The following is a 21,663-nucleotide window of genomic DNA, read 5'->3' as shown; positions in this document are numbered from 1 at the left end:
AGAAGTGAGGTCCAACTGCCAGCCTGGTGGGCTGCAAGCTCTGAGCCTACAGCAAAGGAGTACAGAGCAAGTGACCCAAGGAGACCTCACTTCAATGGGCTCTCTGGAGGCCAGGCACCCTCAGATTTTGCTGAGAGGGGGTTGGGGTGTGGTGGTCGGTGGGAAGGCCTTCTGGTGTAATGAAGTACAGTTTTGTTTGAAAATATCCTGCCGGGAGAAACCTCTCTTGGGGCCATGGTTGTGCAGCTACAGTCAGGGAACTCCCTCATCTTCACCACTTCCCAGGGGCCCTGCTGGGGAGGTGCTTCTGCAGCAGCCCCTTGGGGTTCCCCGGGGTTGGAATGAGGACTCAATGCTGCATTTTAACACTTATCAATAGTAACGCATTAAGTGAAAACAGGCAAATTACTGAACTGTATCTAAGCTATTATTACAACTACAGGAAACAATAGATAACTGGTAAAGAGTTGAGAGGCTATTTGGAAGGAGGTAAAGGCCTGGTGATCCTCCCCTTTTTAGACTTGTGATTTTGTTAGATTATGTGTGTATGCAAAAGTTGAAGAAAAAGGGTGAAGCGAAGGTAAATTGAGTTACAAAACATTTCCAAAGGCTTCACCATGCCCTGATAGGAGGTTTCAGAAACTCGACGGGCAGCTTGGACCTGAGAGCCCTGAATGGAGAAGCGGTAGCCGATAGCATGAACTCCAGGTTCGAGGCCCCAGAAGGGACAGATGAGAACTGAGGTGGCCCCGCGTGGCAGATCACGTTGTACATGGGAACATCTTCCTATAACTACATCCCGCCCTCTCTATCCTACAATTCCGCCGGGCGCCCAGGGTAGGATTGGATCTTGGCGGTAATCAGGCGGCCTTAGCCCGGCCTGCAGAGAAGGGCAGGCCCGGCAGCAGCCAGCAGCCGGGGAGAGGCGACGAGGACATTGTTCCAGCCTCTCGGGTGGGGTCCTGCGGGGGGAGGGGACGCAGTAGCCGTCCCAGGGGACCTGTGCATCAGCGCGTCCAAGAGCGCGGGCTTTGTGAAGTGTATTGAGTCACCATGGAAATCCGAAGGAACGCGGACAAGGGCACCCGGGGGTCGGCTGGTTCTCGAGCCGCGCCCTTCGTCCCCTCTCGGACCCTGGCCCCTCGGCAGGGCCTGTCGGGAGTTGTAGTCCCCAGGCGGTGGCCGCGCGCGCCGCCGAGGATGCAAGGCGCCGCCGGTCCCCGCCTCCCCCTAACCTGCTAGCGCGAGGTGGGGAGCGCTGGGGAGGAGCTGTCGCTCCAGTGATTGGCGGAGGCCTCCTCCAGCCCCCACCCAAGTCCCCTCCCCCGCTCGCGGCTTCGGACTTCGGAGCCCCCGCGCGCCAAGGCGGCGATCGAGCGAGCGCGCGTGCAGCCGCGCCGCCCTGAGCACCCGCAGCGCCGGCGCCGCGGCGAGACAGGAGGAGAACCCACCCACCGACAGAACCCCGCAGCCGCGGCATCCCGGAGGAGTGGGTGATGGCAGGGCGGGCGGTGGGCTTATTCTCCCCGGCCTGAGACGTCCGTCTCACACAGTCTGTTTCTCTGGGAGGAGCACAATAGGGCCGGGGTCGGAGTGCGCCTAGGGAACCGGCTGGTGGGAACGCGGCGGGAGGTGTGGTTTGGAATTCGGGGCAGCCTTTTCGGGCTAAACTGGGACCCGAATCGGTTCCTCTTTGTAAGCCCACAGAGCTCCAGGAGCGCCGAGCGGTACCTTATTCATAGTAGGCGTTTAATAGATGCTCGTGGGATTGCAAAGAACTGGGGTGAGGAGGCTGGCTTGGTGGAAGGGGTTCGCTCCTAGGACATAGTAGACAGCCAGCCTCGTCGAAGTGCAGTGAATGGCTGGAGGGCTGGGCGGGGGCTTCTCTGGCCGTGGGCCCGTCCTGCCCGGTACCTTAAATCGGCGCCGTCCTCTACCCGCACGGATCACCGCCCGCCCCCACTCCCCGCTACGCCCCCAGCATACACACACACCCTCTGTCCCTCTCGCCTCCGGGTTGGAGTTTGCCCAGCCTGGACCGGACCCAGCGGCCCGTCCACGTCCGGCTAACGGGTGGACTATTCGCCGGCCGCCTCTGGAGGCACCTGTCTGAACCACAAAGGCCGCTTTTCGCTGCCCAGCCCAGAGCGGGCGCCAAGCTGATCCCTTCGCCCGAGCCCAGCGCGGGAGCCCTCCCGGGGGCATCGATCTTGGCGGGCGACGCCCCAGGCCGGGGGAGGAGGCAGGAGTCAGAGTTGGAGAGGAGCTGAGACGGAGAGAGGCGGAGGCAAGGCCTCCGTTTGAGCAAAGATGCGAAAGGATGGAACATAGGGATGGGTGGGAGGAGGGGGAACTGGAGACAGGTTTGAGGAGAGAGAAGGGTCTGAGCCGGGAGGGTCGGAGCTCGGAGCAGGTGGCGCGAGGCGAGGCTGGGGCTGATGAAGAATGTGGAGGGGAGGAGGGATGTGGGAGGGTGGAGACTGCCTGGGTTAGAGAAGAGTAGACGCTGGGGAGGAGGAGACCCACGCGAAGAGAGGGAGGGCTCTCCCTGGGGAGGCAGGTCTCCGGGGAAGGGAGGGGCAGGCAGCTGGGGGGTGGGGGGGAGGCGGGTCTCGGGCCAGAAGACCCTCAGCCCCGGCCAGGGACCCGGCGGTCCTGTGGCTGGCTGGGCGTGGCTCTTGGACCCGGCGACGGACTCGGGATGGCGGATCGGGGACCGAGCCGGATGTCCCTGCGAGGAGCTTTGTCTCCCGGCTTGACACCAGCTCTTAGGGACTCGTTTAGGGTTTTGTGATAATCCGCAGCGCCACAGGCACACCCTTTTCTTCGCAGAGCTGAAAGGCTTGGTCCAGCGGCAGGTGATGCCAGGGAGGCGAAATGGGGGCCGCCTCCCGCCCGGGAGACCCGGAGAACAATAGCCGGCACTGGTGTCCTCCGCACCAGGAGCTAGGGCACCCCTAGAATTCGAGTGTGCAGTTTTCTAGTGCAGAAAACACTCCCGGAGAAATCAAAGGGCACGTGCTCTTCTCTTGGGGTTTGTGTTAAGGCAACAAACCCCACTGGTAATTCTCTGATGTGAGTCGCGCATCTCCGCCCCCCAGACTGTGGGACCCGCAGACAGACGCCGCCCCTGGCTTTGGTACCTTCTGGCTGCGGCGCCGCCCCCTGCCCCTTGCTGCTGACCAACCACCGAGACGGTCGGGGTGGGGGAAGACCTGTGGAGGTCGCCTCGGTGCTGAGCGGGCTCCCTGAGCAGCCGGCTTTGTCTGACGAGGCGGACGCGTGTGCTGTGCGTTCTTAGAGGGAGCAATCAGGGCTGGTGCGGTTTGTGATAAAATGGAAGAGAAGCAGTCGTGGAGATTACCCGCTACGGGTGCAGCTCCTGGCCTTAAAGCCGGCAGCTAGGGGACCAGTGCTTCCCCTTTGCCGGTGACCACACCCAAGCCAGTGTATCCATCCTTTGCAGATTTCACTTGTAGTGTCTGCTGACCTAAGAGAGGGACGACTCTGTGATAGGAGGCGTCTCCTTGCCCATGGGAAAGCAGATGGACAGAAATGGAAACACAAAAAGGAGCTCAACAGAGCTTTCCTTGCATTCAGTCTTGCTTGCTGTCTAAGCATCTTTCACACCAGGCTAGCAGCGTCTTAACATGTGAGATGACAGCCAGAAACCAACATTCAGTTTTACAGATTTTCTTTGATGATTGTTTAGTTGATATTAAAGCTGACTCTTTAGCACAGACTTATACTTTTAAATGGTCATTCATTTTAAAAAGACAAAACAAACAAAAAACAAGACAGAAGCATTTTTATTCCAAAAGTGAAGGAAGAAGCTTGGCTCAATGACAAGCAGACCATCATAAGAAAAATCGCTGTGACATATTTGGCCTGGAGTTGACTGATGAGCCTTTGGGCTCTCATAACCTGGCTTTGAAACCTCAAGATTTTACTCGGATTGATGTATAAGGTGAGGGACTGTGATGTGACTGTCACCTATTGCCCAGCACATATGGTAGCTGCCAATGTGAATTCTTCCTACCTGGGCTATACCCAGCAGTAGCAACAGTAGGCTATGTCCTGATACTTTTATTAAATGACGATGCTTTGCAGAGGTGCCTCTCGGTATTTACAAAGGACTAGCTGGAATGTTGTTCATTGGATGTGTTTAACTAAAATAATAGACCTATCTATCTCCAGAGTAAGTGAAAACCAGGAATCTCTATATTGGATCCCTGGTGTCTCAAACAGTAAAGAATCTGTCTGCAATGTGGGAGACCGGGGTTCAATTCCTGGGTCGGGAACATCCCCTGGAGAAGAGAATGGCTACTCACTCCAGTATTCTTGCCAAGAGAATTCCATGGACAGAGGGGCCCAGAGTAGGTGAAAACCAAGAATCTCTATATTAGAACACCCAGAATCTGGTACTAAAGGTTTTTTTCTTATGAAAAAAACTCCCAATGAGACATATTTTGTTGGTTTATTCTTCTTGAAAGAACTTTATGGACTTAAGGGTGTAATCCTATTATTTTAGAGCACTGTGTGAACATCCAATCCAATTTTTTCCTCATGGGGAGTCAGTTCATAGATAAGGAATATTAGTATGACCAGCCCATTTCTGCAGGGAAGATAGAAAGCAGTATCCTCCTACCTGCCCTGTGAAAATGCCTGGGAGACAGACAGGAGAGGCAGGTGGCCGTAGAAAAGGACTTTATGTCCCTAGAATTCTAGAGTGCCCACATGGGCAGCATGTGAGATCTTAGTATCCTGACCAGGGGCCGAACCAGCACCTCCTGCAGCGGAAGCATGGAGTCTTAACCACTGGACCACCAGAGAAGTCCACAGAGTGCCATTCTTAACTCCCATCTCCCTGACTTTGGAAACCTCAGCTAGGTATACAAAAGATGTTTGTGGGACATGAACACTTGGCCTTTTTCAACATAGCCTCTTCAGATTTAAGTCAGGGTAATAGTATTTGAAATACATTGCATGTTTCCACCACGGGAAGCAGTTACCCAGCAAGGCAAGTGTGTACAATGGGCCAAAATCAGGTTTGAGGACTTGGTTAGGCTTCATCTGCCTAACTGTCTTTCTGCCATGGATAGCTGAGAATTCTCCTCTTTGATAATAGCTCCTTTGACAAAAATTCAGCTTCAGGGAATGGAACTGTAAGCCAAAGGCCATCACAACTGTGGATAAATTTCTGGAGTAAATCAGAATTTAGTTTAATACTGAGAGCCAGGGAAGTTGGTACTATTAGAAAAGAGCATGTAAGATCCAGTCTATCTTTCTGGTGTCAAAACTAACCAAATTCTGATAGAATATAATCCTGTTCACACATTTTTGATTTCTGAGCTATAAGAAAATATTTCAGAAAAGTTTTCTAAAGACTTAGTTGACAGTCACCTAGAGAAGAACAATAATACAGGAAACCTTTGTCAATGTGAAAACCTGTAAGGAGAAGTTGGTATAAAATGAAATCAAATGAGAGTAAACAAGTAAGAAGGTAATTGATTTTCTTGTACTGCTAGTGAACAAATAAATAATTTCAAGATCACTTTGTCTTAAGTTTTTATATGAAAATGAAAGGTGCAAATACTATGGTATGACTCTTTAAAGCAGACACATTATATACTTAAAAGAGTTGCATGAAACAATATTGTATATGGTTTGTTCTATTTCAGTCTTAGAAATTTCTTCCATCTAAAATAAATGGAGTTAACCATAGCATCCCCTGACCCTCTCACACCCTCCCATCAATCACAGCCCATATCTATGCTGTTCCTTTGCCTCCTCCACATGGACTCCCTCCTTACAATCCAGACTCAGAAGCAATGTACACAGGAAGGAGAGCCTGGCTCTGAGCCAGAAAGCTGGAAGTTGAGTCCCAGCCCCGACCGACACTTGCTGTCTGTCCATCCTTCAACGACTAATTTTTCTCTTAAGGACTCAGTTTCTTCATTTGTTCAGTGAGGTTTATATGAGTTAACATATGTATAGCCTGAGAACAGAGTCTGGCCCCTAGTAAGTGCTCAATAAATGTCAGTTATCACCATCAGCACCATCATCATACTCTCACCCCAGAATGTGTGCCCCTAAAAACACTTTGATTCCCTGTTTACTCTTTCATCCCCAGAGGTCAGGGTAAGCTGCTATAGGGTTATCAAGAGTGGGAATAGAAAGAAAGATTAGGACTCTGTTCTGAAGGTCCCACTCTGTAAATAGTAGGAATAGCTCTGTGTTGACTGTCAGCCTCCTTAAACACAGCTGTTTTGAGCAGCTGAGGACTTGCAGAGTTAAGAATGTTCCAGAACTGCTCTGACCCAGCTTTGCCAAAACTTCCCTGTGTATAGAGTTGGCTTGGCAACTGCTCCTGCTCCTACATCATCTAAAGAACATCAGGCATCCATAACTGGTTGAGACGGCTGTTCTGAGACTGTTCTGTTGTTGGTGTGGGAAAGAGTGATCATGTTTGGTTGATGGCAAATTGTTGGGAATAAAAATATCTCAAGTTTTCTGACTAAGAAATAAACTTAGCAGCACAGAATTACCTGTTTAACAAAAACTTTCAAAGTACTTGCTCTGTGCTAGGGGTTGTTCTAGTTCCTGTGAGTTGAGTACAGTACTGTTGCTATCCCCATTTTACAGATGAAGCAAATGAGAAGAGACAGAGAAAAGCTTTGCACCCAAGGACTCTGCTCAGAGTCTATGTGAGTCAGGGTTCTCTAGAGAAACAGAACCAATAAGGATTGGCTTATGAGACTGTGGGGGCTGGCAAGTCTGATGTATGTAGGGCAGGCCAGTGGGCTGGAAGCTTTCAGGTGGGAGCTGATGTTGCAAGGACCCCATACTGGCTAGTCTTAAAGCAAAATTGCTTCCTCTTCTTGGGCAACCTTGATTTTTCTCTTAAGGTCCTTCAGCTACATTCGACTACATTGTATGAGGCTCACCTACATTATTGGGGAAAATCTTAAAGTCAACTGGCATAACCATACCTATAAAATACCTTCCCAGCAACACATATAGATGTATGTTTGACTGAATGACTACTGTAGCCTAGCCAAGGTGACACACACATAAAAAAAACTATCACAGGGTCCATGCTTTTTTAAACACTACCCCAAGCTAAGAGCCTTATTTGCAATAAACTAAAGAATTAGCAATGGCCTATGTATCCCACTACAAAATGCTGCTCCTTACCATGTTGAAAATGCAATTTGGATTTCTCTTTTTCATCCATGTAGCTTCTAGCACAAATTGTTGCTCACAGCAAGCATTTAATAGATAATATTTCATTTGACTCGTGAGTTTGAGATTTTACAAAGGACTAGATTCTAGATTCTCTTGAATCAAGGCAAGAGTGGTACTTCCCTGGCAGTCCAGGGGATAAGACTCACTTCCCCAGCAGAAGGCACCAGCAGCAGGCACAGGTTCAATCCTCAGTTGGGGAACTAAGATCCTGCATTCAGGACCGGCCAAAAAACAGAACCAAACAACAGGAGAAGATCTGCATTCTGAATTAGGTATTGTGTCACTCTTTACCTCCCAACAGCTGTCCATTGTCATTGGCTCAGCAAAGATTTTGGGGTCTGTCACTGTCTCCACTCCTCGTGAAAGTGTCTTGTACACAGTAGCAGTGCCAGGACCCAGTCACACTACCTCTGTGTCCGTTCGGTGTCCCCTGACAGGCATTCCCTTTGTTGATTTCAGATTCACCAGGGGCTCCCTCCAGTTTCTCAGGCCTTTGGGCTTTATTCTCCCTGCCTTTGTCTGGTCCTCTCCTTCCCTTTGTCATCCCCCAGAGCGTGACCCACTATTGATGGAGAAGTCGCCTCCTTTCTCATTTTTAGCACTTTAACCAGATTTATGTCTTTGTGGATCAATACATTCATTCTGTTATGAAATTCACATGTAGTCTCCGATTTTTTCCTTTACTGCTTTTTTGTTCCTTTACCGCTCTTTTTCAACAGATGTGAAACTTAACTTTAAGGAAGTTACTCAGAATGTTTTAAGTTTGGCATGTTGCCGAATATATGGGCCACACACATACATAAAATAGTAGTTTGAGGGGCTGAGCGTGTATTTTTAAAGTATTTTTTTTAACTTTTTAGTAAAGTGTAACAGATATATGTACTTGGAGTGCTGCAGTCCATGGGGTCACAAAGAGTCGGACACAACTGAGCAACTGGACTGAACCGAACAGATATAGACAAAAATATACAAGTCATAAGTGTATAGCTTACTGAATTTTCACAAACTGAACACAGCCATGAAACCGCACCTGATCAAGAAACAGGCTACTAGCACATACCCCAAAGCCCCCCTTCAGTCGCCTCCTAGTCACTACTCTTCCTCCGGGGTCTCTAACCACTATCAGCATAGATCAGCTTTGCCTATTTTTGAACTTTTTACAGATGGAATCATATACTGGGTACTCTTTCAAAAAGTGGCTTCTTTTGCTCAGTGTTACATTTGCTGCATTTCATATGCTCATTTTCATTGCCATATAGCATTCCATTGTGTAAATGTACCACAATTTACTATCCATTATGTTGTTAGTGGGTATTCAGCTAGTTTTTGTTTGATGCTACTGTGAATAGTTTTATTGTGACTATTCTAGCACACATCTTTTGGTGAACAAACGTGTTTCTCTTGGTTATATATTTAGGAGTAGAATTCGGGTCAAGGATATGCATATGTTATGTTTTAGTAGACCATGCCAAATAGTAAGACTAATGGTGAAATTTTTTAAAAAAGTCAATCCCAAGGCATGCAATGCTGTGATTAAACTATTTTTAGAAGCCCTTGGCATAATCTTGTGGCTTGATCAGAGATTGGTTTTAAACTCTTACTCTTCAGTAAAAAATAGACCTCTGGCTGTGTCTGACTCCAAGGTAGCTGAAATGAACATTTTAAAACTAATGGCTGTGCTTGGGCTTGCTACAGCTACTTCCTTCTGTTTCTTAAGGAAAAGCTGAGAATCAGGTTATAGTTGCACTGTGGGTCCAAAGATCATTTGGGAGATGACCAGTCAGATTTGAATAAGATTAACAAGCAATTTTTATTCTGTTAACTATTCTTATATTGGGTCAAATTGCAATTTTGAATTGTGTGATTTTGGTGACTTAAAAAAATTCTTCAAAAAGTACCAACTTGGAATCAGAACGTTCAGATGTTTTTTTTTTTTTAACTATAACTATTTTTTTGTATTTTTCTGTTTTTCTTTTAATTTTATTTACTTATTTATCTTATTTATTTGGCTGTGCTGAGTCTTCATTTCTCTAGTTGTGGCAAGCTAGAGGGGGCTACTCTCTGTTTGCTGTGCTCAGGCTTCTCATTGTGGTGGCTTCTCGTTGCAGAGCACAGGCTCTAGGTATGCAGGGAGAAAGTTCAGATTTCTTATTTGGGAATAAGAATTATAGCATATATCCTGTTTTTGTGGATTTTTAAAAAAGACTTAAGCTGCACAATTTGGGGGGGATGTTAATCTTATTTAATAGGTTTCTCAGGTGACTCAGGTGGTAAAGAATCTTTCTGCAGTGCAGGAGACCTGAATTCGATTCCTGGGTTGGGAAGATCCTCTAGACAAGGGAATGGCTATCCATTCCAGTGTTCCTGCCTAGAGAATTTCATGGACAGAGGAGCCTGGCAGGCTATAGTCCATGGGGTTGCATAGAGTCGGATACAGCTAAGCAACTAACACTTTCACTTTTCACTAATCTTATTTATTTACTTTTTCTCTCTTTTTAATTCAAGTATAGTTCATTTACAATGCTGTCTTAGTTCAGGTATACAGTAAAGTGATTCAGATAGATCTCTATCTGAAAAAAAAATATATATATATATTATATACATATATATTCTTTTTTAGATTCTTTTCCTTTAAGGGTTATTACAAAATATTGAATATAGTTCCCAATGCGCATTATTTTTACAATAGGATTATAATGGAAAAAAACCTCTGCAACTACTGAAAAACAATACAGATGAGGCACAAAGACATGAACAGTAGGCTCCAGATTGTGGGTATATCTCTTCTCCATAGCCAGTCTTCACTGTTGGCCCAGGAGAGATGGCAATGATAAATGTGGCCAATGCAGATCAAGGGCAGCAGTTTAGGTACAATTAGAGGATGGTGGTAAGAAACCTTGGCCGCCAAAGGAGTGTGACAAGGTGGTCATGAACTGCTAGCTTGCCCGCTTTTTTCTTATGACACTCATTCACAGCCCAAGTTGTTCCTAAAAAAGAATTTTCTCTTGCCATGTAGCCTGCCATGTTTGATTGGTCCTCATACAAGCAAGTGAGATCAGATTTATCCACTGCTTTAAAATATAAATTTACTGCTTAATCTCTGAGTCCCTTAAGCACTTGGATATTTTCACATCTCTTTTAATATAGGACTTAGTTTCACACTTTAAAATGTATACTCCTCCAACATTTAATCAGTTATAAAACCACTTATAGATCATTTTGCTGGTACAGCTAGTGAAACGTTTGCTTGTTTCATCCAACTCTCATCCATATACTCAACATAATTTTTACAGAGTTATAACCACAACATGGATCCACTATTGTGGATACTGTATTTTGTTCTTTCATTTGACATGAGAAAAAAACTTTTCTGTCTCTGCCTAATTTAGAAATGTAAACTTTTAATGACTGCCTGCTGTTTCATTGAAATGTGCTATATTTGAGTGTTTACTTATGAATATTTAGATTATGGTCGATTTTTAAATTTTTAGGTAGGGTTTACATCATTGTGAACATCACATACATGATTTTTTATTACCCAACTGATAATATGTTTTTGAGAATCAAGATTCCCTTAAAAAAAAAAAAAGGGAGTGGTGTGGGAGATGCAATTTTAGTCATAATACCGGATAGTTTTCACGTGGGGAGAAATGCATGCTGCTGCTGCTGCTGCTAAGTCGCTTCAGTCGTGTCCGACTCTGTGCGACCCCAGAGACGGCAGCCCACCAGGCTCCCCTGTCCCTGGGATTCTCCAGGCAAGAACACTGGAGTGGGTTGCCATTTCCTTCTCCAGTGCATGAAAGTGAAAAGTGAAAGTGAAGTCGCTCAGTCGTGTCCGACTCTTAGCGACCCCATGGACTGCAGCCCACCAGGCTCCTCCATCCATGGGATTTTCCAGGCAAGAGTACTGGAGTGGGGTGCCATTGCCTTCTCTGGGAGAAATGCATAAATGCATTTAATTCCTTGAAATGGATAATACATGTCACAGAATTCCCTGATCAGAGAATACCTTCTAATTAGTCTTAGCTGGCAAGTTGTTTATCAAAGAATTTGTGTAAAGGTAGGAATAATCTAAGAATTTGTGTCAATGTAGAGGTAATCAATCATTTTACAAACAATACCTGTATAATAATTTGGAAGACAAAGGACTCCAAGTAAAGCCAATTTTACTAATAAATTTTATGAAATTGTATTATCTTTTAAATAGCAGATAGCACCAAAAATTGGCCATTGTGGAAGAAATCAAATGGTCACCAAGTTGAGAAGAGATGAAACAGTTGTTATAGGCATCCAATACTTTGTTAAATTCTAAATATCTGCCAGTAGAGTGCAAATAGCCAGGACCCAGAAATGACTGTTGGAATAGCCTGGCAAGTGAGAGGTTTACTCAAAACCCAATAACTGGACTTAAATTGCACTGAGCTGTTATTGGAGGTGGGCTCAAACTTCCTCTCACGTATTTTCTGAGTGCCTGCAAGGAACAGTGCAATTTCCAGGAAGGAGCTTGCACATGGGAGAGAGATGGAGTTTGAATCCCGACTCTACTTTCTAGACACGAGAGACCTTAGACAAAGTCACTTGATCTTCCCAAGCCTCAGTTACCTTGTGATTTAAAGATCATAGGTTTATGAGGAGGACTCAGGGGAAAATATACAGGGAGCCTGGGAGTCACATTGTAAGTACTCAGTAAGTGGAGCTAATGTATTCTCTGGATGCTCAAGTTAGGTGCTTTTAGATACATAAAGATATATAACAATCTTGTCAAAGTACATGCTTGTCAAGTGAATAGGCTGGACAACATGATGGCTGGTGCAGAGGGAGTAGAGAGCACCCGAGAAGTTCAGCCACAAAGGCTCAGTTCCCTCCTCTGTTCAGTGAGGAGTGGAGACTAGATTCTATCTGGCAGCTCAGATGGTCTGTGCCAGCCATACTGTGCTGCTGCCGAGATCATCGTGATTCCTTCCCAACTCAAACTAGCAGACTTGCAGCACCATCTATCAAAATGAGAATGGCTTACACCCTTTAATCCAGCAATACCGTTTCTGGGAATTTATCCTAAAGATGTGCAAGTGTATGTGCACAATGAAATATAGGAAAGGATATTGTTGCAGCATTATTAGTACTAACAAAAAATAAAACTTAGACCCAACCTAAATTCTCAAAATTGGAGAGCTAATTAAATACATCATGATCCATCCTTACAAAGATATTTTTTGTCCCTCCATATGTGGGATCTTTGTTCCCTGACCAAGGATCAGATCCATGTCCCCTGTATCGGAAAGGCAGAGTCTGAACCACTGAACTACCAGGAAAGTCCCAAGGCAGATAATTTCTGATCTGATAAAGAACAACCTCTAGTATATATCACTGAATAGGAAGAAAGCAGGCAGACCAATATTAAATGCATGTTGCCATCTATGTAAAATGTATGTGTATACAAATATGTGGACTTCCCTGTAGGTCAAACGGTAAAGAACCTGCCTACAATGCAGGAGACCAGGGTTCAATCCCTGGGCTGGGAAGTTCCTCTAGAGAAGGGAATGGCAATCCATTCCAGTATTCTTGCCTGGACAATTCCATAGACAGAGAAGCCTGGTGGGCTACAGTCCATGGGGTTGCAAAGAGTCAGACAGAACTGAGCAACTAACACACATGTCAGATATATACATATGGGCTTCCCTGGTGGCTCAGCGGTAAAGAACGTGCCTGCCAATGCAGGAGTCATAGGTTCGATCCCCGGGTGGGGAAGATTCCCTGGAGAAAGGTGTGGCAACCCACTTTAGTATTCTTGCCTGGAAAATCCCATGGAACAGAAAGAACCTGGTGGGCTACAGTCCTTGGGGTTGTGAAAAAGTCGGGCACAACTTAGTGACTAAAAAACACCACCACTGCAGTGGGCCAGGTGTCAGCATAGGATATTAGGGCTAAAAAGAACCATAGACAACACTTAATCATTTCACAGAGGAAAACCTCCAGGGCAATTTAAGTCCAGTGAGCTGTGTCAGTGCAGTTTCTGATACTCTTTGGCCTCTAGTGACAGGCTAAGAGACCACTGCATCCGCCTACAGAATTAGTTCCCTTGTGTAGACGGTTCATTCCATTCTGCTTTGCATTCTGGTTACCTGTGGGCATGTTTTCTCTGTAAGGACCATAAAGGCAAACTCCTGAGTTCACACCTTGGTGTGTTCTCTTCCTGTGACTTGCTTTTAACCAAAAGAACACAGTCAACATGATGGGGATATCATTCCACGACTGTTACATGATTTAAGACCCCATCTTGCAAGCAGACTTGCTCTAGAGACATGACTTGATGAGTAAGTGGCTGTGCCAGGAAGGCCCACTTGGCAAAAAATTATGTAGCCTCTGGGAGCTGAGTGGCCTCTAGCTAGAAGCCTGTGACCATAAGGAAATGAATTGTGTCAACCTGAGTGAGCTTGCAATTGCGTTCTTCCCCAGCAGGCCTCCAGATGAGAGCCCAGCCTGTCCAACACCTTGACTGTAGCCTGTGAGGCTCTAAGCCAAGAACTTAGGACTCCTGACCCACAGAAAGTGAGGTAATAAATAGGCATTGTTTTAAGCCACTACGTTAATGGTAATTTTTAAACAGCATGGAAAAGTAATTCACAGCTTTCCTGTATCCCTGTTTCTAGTCCATGTTTTCTTCATCCATTTTACCTGCCATGAACCCACTGCTCTTTTATCATTATCTTTCTGAGTCTTTGCTCCCCACTGCCCCACTGCCCCACGCCTCCCTCCCCCACCACATGTGGAATCTTAGTTCCTAGACCAAGGATTGAACCCACGTCCCCTGCATTGGAAGGCGGGTTCTTAACCACTGGGCCACCAGGGAAGTCCCTTTTCAGTTTTCATTGTTGACATTTTTTCCTTTCTTAATTAAAAATTAGACTCTCCCCTCCCCCATTTCCTCTCTCTTCCTCTTCTCCAACTAAATACCACCTCCTCACCCTCATGTTTTCACTCATATTTCATTCCTTATACATTACTGTGTATAAACATATATGTGCCTGTATGCTAAGTCATTTCAGTCATGTCCAATCTTTGTGACCCTATGGACTGTAGCCCACCAGGGTCCTCTGTCCGTGGGATTCTCCGGGAAAGAATACTGGAGCAGGTTGCCATTTCCTTCTCCAGGGGATCTTCCCAACCCAGGGATCAAACCCTGACTTAGGTCTTCTGCATTGGCAGGCAAGCTCTTTACCACTAGTGCCACCTGGGAAGTCCATATTAATATATATACCTAGGTATTTTTCACCTTGTTCATTTTATAAGAGGATCCTTTTATGTTTATGTATATGTGTAGATATCATGGATACATAATTTTTATTGGTAAAATATATCATCTATACAGCTTGTCTTATTACATCTTGGAAGACCCTTTAAGCCAATTGGTATAGATCTAACTTTAAAAACTGCGTGATATTCTATGGCATGGATAATATGATATTGTGATATAATAAGAATATTTGGTTGTCATTCTTAGTTGGCACAGAGTTCATAAAACTCTTAATTTTCTGAGTGATTGGGGTGAGAGGAGTGTCTTGTTATTCGTAATAAGCCCCTTTCAGCCTTACCTGAGTTTATGCTAATAAGGTATCTCTGAGGCTGGGAGCTGGTTGTCAAGGGAACCAACTAGGTGATTGATAGCTGGAACTTTCAGTCCCACCCCTCAGCCCTCACCCCACTTCAAGAGAGAGGAAAAGGAGCTGGAGACTGAGTTAATCACCAATGCCCAGTGATTTATTCACTCATGCCTTTGTAATGGAACCTCCATAAAAACCCAGAGGAGTTTAGAGAACTTCCATATCGCTGAATGCATTGAGGTGCTGGGAGGGTGGTACACCAGAGAGGGTATGCAAGCTCCAAATCCCTTCCCCAGACCTGGCCCCGTGCGTGTCTTCCATTTGGCTGTTCCTAAGTTATATCCAACCAGTCCATTCTAAAGGAGATCAGCCCTGGGTGTTCTTTGGAAGGAATGATGGTAAAGCTGAAACTCCAGTACTTTGGCCACCTCATGCGAAGAGTCGACTCATTGGAAAAGACTCTGATGCTGGGAGGGATTGGGGGCAGCAGGAGAAGGGGGTGACAGAGGATGAGATGGCTGGATGGCATCACCTACTCGATGGACGTGAGTTTGAGTGAACTCCGGGAGATGGTGATGGACAGGGAGCCCTGGCGTGCTGCGATTCATGGGGTCGCAAAGAGTCGGACACGACTGAGCGACTGAACGGAACGGACGGAACTGAAGTTATATTCAGTGCTCTGCTGTGCTGTGGTTAGTCCCTCAGTCATGTCCGATTCTTTGTGACCTCATGAGCTTGCAGCCCTAAAGGCTCCTTTGTCCATGGGGATTCTCCAGGCAAGAATACTTAGTTGTAAGTTAAGTGTTTCTCTGAGGTTTGTGAGCTGTTCTAGTGAATTAACAAGCTTGAGGAGGGCATTGTGGGAACCCCAGATTTATATTTGGATGGTTGGAAGTACAGGTGACAACCCAGGACAGGGGACTGGCGTCTGCAGTTGGGGACAATCTGATGGGACTGAACCCTTAGCCTGGGGAGCCTGCACTAACTTCCGGTGGTTAGTGTCAGACGTGTTGTAAGTAGAGACACAGTTTTCCTTGGGAGCGTACCGCAGGTTTTTCCTCCATTCCGCACTGGTGGGTATTCAATTTGTTTCCAGTTTTCTAGTTTCACCCTACCAGCCACGCTGCAGTAGACTTTCTGTACATGTCTCCTTGCGTTCTTGAGCTTTTATTTCTATGGATGGAACCCTATGAGTGAAGTTGCTAAGTCAGAGATCTTTTTAAAATTTTAATAGAGGCTTTCAGACTGTTTCCCAAAAGCATGTAATAATTTACATTTCTATCAACAATGTCTGTCCGAGCTCTCCTAGCCTGCACCCTCTGCCCCCAAGTCCTGCCAACATCAGGTATCACCCTGGATTTTTTGCCAGTTCTAATGAATGTGAAATGATGCCTTATTGTGGCTTTTATTTACATCTCCTTGATTACTGGTGAGGTTGAACATCTTATTTTATGTTGTTGGTCATTTAGATTTGCTCTTCTATATCACTTATCCATGTCCTGTGGCTATGTTTCTCTTGGTTGTATTTTGCTTATCAATTTGTAAGAGTTATAGCTGTCATATGCATTCCACATGTTTTCTCAGGCTATTTACTGCTTATTGACTTTATTTCTGTATCATTTCTATATCAAATTATATCATTTTCTATAATATCATGTTTAAAAATTTTTATAAAATCAGAAAAGCGATTTTCATGGCTTCTTGGTTTCTAGATTGATGTAAAAGGCCTCCCCTGCCGCTAGGTTGTACATGTATTTTCCTGGCCTTTCTTTTAATATTTTTAATTGCTTAATATTTTACATTTAAATTAAAACCAGATGGATTACAGATTTGGATATATGCTGTAAGGTAGGGAGCCTGCTTAATTTTCTTCCAGACAAATAGCCAATGATGCCAGCCCCATCTATTATCAAGTAAATCATTTTCCCCCTGCTGAAGTGAAATATCTCTTTTGTTGGATTTAATTGAAATCTGCTACCAAGCACCTTACTCTGTTCCACTTATCTGTCTCATCATATGCTGATACCATACAGCTTTAATTACAGTAATTTCATATAGTATCTTTTATTATTCCAGTGAAGTCCTTTATCTACCCCTTAGTATTTCTTTTCACAATTTTTTGACTCTTCTCAGTTCCATTATCCATTTCAAAATAAACCCTTTGGGAATTCTAATAGGGATGTTGTTACATTTATCTATCACTTTGTGGAGAATTGACATTTTATAATATTAGCTTTTCCTGTCTGAGAATGTATTTGTTTCATTTTGTTTAGATCCTATTTTATGTACTTTGAGAAGTTCTATAGGAATCTGTGCCTTAGTTTTTTTATTCTTGGTCTCTTTTTGTGTGAATTTATATTGAGATATAACTTGCATGTAATAAAATTCACACATTTTAAGTGTACAATTCACTGGTTATTAGTGTATTTAAAGAGTTACACCACCATCAGACAGTTTAATTTTAGAAAATTTCTATCACCCCCAAAAAATTCATGCCCATCTGTATTTACTCTCATTCCCACCCTCAACACTGGGCAGCCTCTAAACAAATAGATACAAACAAGTAAAATACTTTATATTTAGATTTGCCTTTTCTCAACTATTCTTAGTCTTTTTTTTATGTTTAAGCGTTTTCCAGTGTTTTTCACTACTGTGAACACAACATTTTTTCTTATTTCTATTTCTAGCTGGCTGGCTACTAGCACAGGAAATAATATTTTACTTTTATTATATTTGCCTTATAATTGGTTATCTTACCAATTTTCTTAGACATTCTAGGTATACAATCATAGTATGTGTGTGAAGTCACATCAGTCGTGTCTGACTCTCTGTGACCCCATGGACTATAACTCTCCAAGCTCCTCTGTCCATGAGATTCTCCAGGCAAGAATACTGGAGTGGGTTGCCATTTCCTTCTCCAGGGGATCTTCCCAACCCAGGGGCTGAACCTGCATCTCTTAAATCCTGTGCATTGGCAGGCAGATTCTTTACCACTAGCGCCACCTGGGTACCACATAGATTGTATGATTCTAGTTATGTAATCATAGCACAGCTTACCTCTTTTCCCATGTTTATCTTGAGGATTTAATTATCTTATTTGCATTTTTTAGGAAATTGCAAACATCATTCAATAATTGTGGTCAGAGAAGACATGCCTGCTTTTTTCCTGATTGTAGTCTATGTGTCGGAGAAGGCAATGGCACCTCACTCCAGTACTCTTGCCTGGAAAATCCCATGGACGGAGGAGCCTGGAAGGCTGCAGTCCATGGGGTCGCTGAGGGTCAGATACGACTGAGCGACTTCACTTTCACTTTTCACTTTCACGCATTGGAGAAGGAAATGGCAACCCACTCCAGTGTTCTTGCCTGGAGAATCCCAGGGACAGGGGAGCCTGGTGGGCTGCCGTCTATGGGGTCGCACAGAGTCAGACACAACTGAAGCGACTTAGCAGCAGCAGCAGTATATGTGTGTGTTAGTCACTCAGTAATCCCCGACTCTTTTCAACTCTATGGGTTATAGACCACCAGGCTCCTCCATCCATGGGATTCTTCAGGCAGGAATAATGAAGTGGGTTTCCATCCCCTCCTCCAGGGGATCTTCCCAACCCAGGGATTGAACCCAGGTTTCCCACATTGCAGGCAGATTCTTTACCATTTAAGCCACGAGGGTAGTGTTCTTTAATTTTGCAACAATAAGCTGAGGGGAGGGAGGTGAGGAGCATGACCTTGGCTTAGGGATGGCTGGGGATGGAATGACCTAACTAGAGGAGCAATATTTAGACATCTTCCTTACCATTACCAGTTGGAGGATGTCCAATATATATTTGTATTCTCTTTTTAGTGTAGGTTAGAGCACCAGATGTAAATTTATAATTGGACTATATCACTTTAACCTCCAAAGAAATGTCATTGCTAAGTTAAAATTTAATAGTATTTCCCCAGCCTTTTATTGATGTTTGCTCTATATTAAAAATGGCCACTGGGAAAATATTTCTGCACCTTCTGCAAAACTGCAGTCAAATACATCTATGCTTATTTTCCTCAGAGTAATCCAATAAATTCCTTCTAGAATTATCTACATAGAGAACAGAACTGCTTTCTCTAAAACATTCTGACTGAAGCCTTCTTTTGACTGTTCCATTAGATAGAGGGGAGCAAGAAATTATTGGGGATTCAAAGTGCCTTTCCTGGTGGGTGAATCAGAGCTGCCCTTTTATTCAATAAGAAGAGTTTTCACCTTCCCTCCCAAACCATTTCCCCAGTTACTTGAACTGCCAGGAAGCTTGGCATTAAATATAATTCCTACTAAATTACATCTCTTCTTTTTCTGAGTTCCCTTTAGCAGTCCTCTTTTTTAATGTGTTTTGTTGCTTTTAGGTTAACTTTGCTGAGGTGTAATTTATATGCAATGGACACAACCATTTTTAACGTTCGTTTAAGACATATTTATGTACCTGAATAATTACTACTAAATTGAAATATAGAATATTTCTATTACCACCCAAAGTTTCCTTATGCCATATATATATATATATATATATATATATATATATATATACTTTTTTAGCCACACTGCCTGGCATGTGGGCTCATGTAGTTCCGCGCCAGGGATTAAACCCATGCCCTCTGCATTGGAAGCAAGGAGTCTAATCACTGGTCCACCAGGCAAGTCCCCCCTTGTGCCTCTTTCTATTGAATCCCCTTCTCCTCTCCTCCCCAACCAGTGATGTGCTATCATTGCAGATCTGTGTTTCTCTACCATGGGAGTGGAGAAGAAAATGGCAACCCACTCCAGTATTCTAGCCTGGAGAATTCCATGGACAGAGGAGCCAAGCAGGGGGCAGTCCATGGGGTCACAAAGAGTCGGACATGACTGAGTGACTCACTCACATACTCACTCATTACCATGCGAGAGTTTGCCCCTTTAGGGGCCATATGGCAATGTCTGGAGACATTTTTAGTTGTCACAACTGTGCAGGTACCACTGGCATTAGTGGGTAGAGGCCAAGAGTACTGCTAAATATCCTATAGTGCATATGGTAGTCCCTACAACAAACAATTAACCAGCCCCAAATTTCAGTTATGCCAAGACTGAGAAACCCTACTAAATCTATGGATTGGGCACACAAATGATAGCCCACGGCTCAAATCCAGTCTCATGGGCGGTGTTCATACAGCCCATAAGTTACAAGTGGTTTCTGTATGTACTCCAGTATGAGTACTGCTTTCACTAAGCATGGTGTTTTCAGGGTTCACCCTTGTTGTGTCATGAATCAATATTTCTTCTCTTTTTATTGCTAAATAATGTCCCAATGCACGGATTTGTAAACATAATGCTGCTATATGCATTCTTGTGTGTAATTTTTTGTGTGGACATATCTTTTCGTTTCTCTTGGGTATAAACTTAGAGTGGAGCTTCTGGGTTGTAGGGTGATTCTTTAACTTTTTGAAGAATCGCCAGATTGTTTTCTAAAGCAGTGCATCACTTTACATTTCTACTGCTGTGTATGAGGGTTCCAATTGCTCTCCACATCCTTGCCAACACTTCTGATTATCTGTCTTTTTTATTATAATCATTCTAGTGGGTGTGAAGTGGTATTGTACTGTTATTTTGGTTTGCATAGCCTGATGGCTAAATGAACATCTGTTCATGCGTTTATTAGCCACTCATGTATCTTCTTTGGAGAGATATTGATTCACATCCTTTCCCTATTTTTAAACTGGGTTATGTCTTTTTATTACAGAGTTGTAGCAATTCTTTATATTCAGAATTTTCTTCCATTCTCTGGGAGTTAGTTTCTTTATTATTGTTAGTTTTATTTGGAACTAGTAGTGTATTCACAATTTGTTTGTCCACTCACCTCCTAGTAGACACTACGGTTGTTTCCAGTTTGAGGCTACAATGAAAAAAGTTACTACAAGGATAAGTCTTTGTGTGCACATATCTTTTTATCTCTTGGGCAATTACCTACAAAGTGGGCTTGCTGAGTACTATGTTTACTTTATAAGAAATTGCCAAAATATTTTCCAAAAGAGCTGCACCATTTTAAATTTCCACCAGCAATGTACAAGAGTTCCAGTTGTTCCATATCCATTCTAGCCTTCATACTTATTGGTCTTTATAGTGGGCAATGATATTTCATCATGGGCTTCCCTGATAGCTCAGCTGGTAAAGAATCCTCCTGCAATGCAGGAGACCCCGGTTCAATTCCTGGGTCAGAAAGATCCACTGGAAAAGGGATAGGCTACCCACTCCAGTATTCTTGGGCTTCCTTGGTGGCTCAGCTGGCAAAGAATATGCCTGCAACGTGGGAGACCTGGGTTCAATCCCTGGGTTGGAAAGATCCCCTGGAGAAGGGAAAGGCTACCCACTCCAGTATTCTGACCTGGAGAATTTCATGAATTGTATAGTCCATGGGGTCGCAAAGAGTTGCAAATAATATAAAAACCTTAATATTATTGGCCTTTTTAATGGGCAATGTTATTTCATTGTGGTTTTAATTTGCATTTCCCTGATAATCAATGATGTTGACATCTTTTCATGTGTTTATTTGCCATCTGTACCTTCTTTGTGATGTGTCTTTTCAAATCTTTTGCTCATTAAAAAAAATTATTTATTTATTTGGCCACATCGGGTCTTAGTTGCAGCGCATGGGATCTTTGTGGTGGGACACAGACTCTAGTTGGGGCACGTGCACTCTGGAGCACAAGAACAGTAGTTACCTCCGGCTTAGTTGCCACCTCTGGCAGGAAACCCAGGCACATGGCAGAAAACAGCAGGTAGAGCACAGTGACCAGAGTGTAGGCATAGGTGG

The 21,663-nt window shown here is 44.3% G+C and overlaps 1 protein-coding gene across 3 annotated transcripts in view; it reads left to right on the top strand.

Moving 5' to 3' along the window:
* Positions 1–1,097: 1,097 nt before the first annotated feature.
* Positions 1,098–21,663, top strand: part of DPYSL5 (dihydropyrimidinase like 5) — an 89,680-nt gene continuing 69,114 nt past the window's right edge. The window contains exon 1 of one of the 3 annotated variants that reach the window (XM_061433051.1): positions 1,098–1,489. The gene's annotated coding sequence lies outside the window, so the exon portion shown is untranslated. Of the gene's footprint in view, positions 1,490–13,724; positions 13,803–21,663 lie in introns of those variants that run through there. The other 2 variants (XM_061433050.1, XM_061433053.1) reach the window with 2 other exon arrangements.

This window comes from Bos javanicus, chromosome 11 (assembly GCF_032452875.1).
Source record: "Bos javanicus breed banteng chromosome 11, ARS-OSU_banteng_1.0, whole genome shotgun sequence".
Lineage (NCBI taxonomy): Eukaryota > Metazoa > Chordata > Mammalia > Artiodactyla > Bovidae > Bos > Bos javanicus.
Note: the sequence above shows the minus strand (reverse complement) of the source record. Positions and strands in the feature narration are given on the sequence as shown.